Source organism: Sapajus apella, unplaced genomic scaffold (assembly GCF_009761245.1).
Source record: "Sapajus apella isolate SASKATOON/1434 unplaced genomic scaffold, GSC_monkey_1.0 scaffold3238, whole genome shotgun sequence".
Lineage (NCBI taxonomy): Eukaryota > Metazoa > Chordata > Mammalia > Primates > Cebidae > Sapajus > Sapajus apella.
Window position 1 is genome coordinate 1 of NW_022440164.1, and position 990 is coordinate 990.

The 990-nt window shown below is 48.3% G+C and overlaps 1 pseudogene; it reads right to left on the reverse strand.

The window, feature by feature from the left end:
- LOC116547456 lies at positions 1–569 on the reverse strand (annotated as a pseudogene).
- Between the last annotated feature and the right edge of the window lie 421 nt (positions 570–990).

Sequence of the window (990 nt, forward strand, 5' to 3'; positions counted from 1 at the left end):
TTGTTAAATGACCTTTATTGAAATATTTTCCTTTGTGCTTCTTAACTAACTGGGCATTCCACAGCACCACTGTTGATGTCATCTATGATGTCATGAGGGTGGGGGCCATCAACATTACAGCCCACAGACTGGGCAGTCCCCAGGATCTCTTTAATGCTTCCAGAGAGTTCTCTGGCTAAAGATCGGTGCCGCATCTGTCGAGCAATGTTGACAATCTCATCGAAAGTGATATTCCTGCTGTGTTTAATGTTTTTCTGTTTCTTTCTGTCTCTTGGTGGTTCCCTAAGGGCTTTGATGATCAGGGCAGAGGCAGAAGGCACCACCTCAGTCTGGGCCTGTCTGTTTTGAACGGTCAGTTTCACTGTAATCCGCAGGCCCTTCCAGTCACCCATTGCCTTGGCAATGTCATCACCAGCAATGTCATCACCAACCTTTTTTGGAGACAGACCCAGGGGGCCGATCTTGGGGGCAAGCACAGAAGTGGTACCGACTTCACCCCCAGTGCACCTCAGGTATAAGACTTTGATCTCGTTGTGGTCGAACGTCAGCAGCATGGTGGAGGCGGCTGGTGTTGGATGAACCTGGATTCGGGACGACTGAAGAAAGTTGCACCTTGGCCTCCTCCGAGCCAAAAGCCGAAAAGCCCTTTTTTTTTTTTTTTTTTTTTTTTTGAGACTGAGTCCCGCTCTGTTGCCCAGGCTCGGATGCAGTGGTGTGATTTCGGCTCACTGCAAACTCTGCCTCCCAGTTTCAACCAATTCTCTGCCTCAGCTTCCCGAGTAGCTTTGATTATAGGCACCCATCATCACCCCCAGCTAATTTTTATATTTTTAGTAGACATGGGGTTTCACCATTTTGGCCAGGCTGGTCGTGAACTGACCTCGTGATTTGCCCACCTTGGCCTCCCAAAGTGCTGGGATTATAGGCATGAGCCAACGCAATCGGCTTTTTTTTCTTTTTTTTCTTAAGATGGAGTCATGCTCTATCACC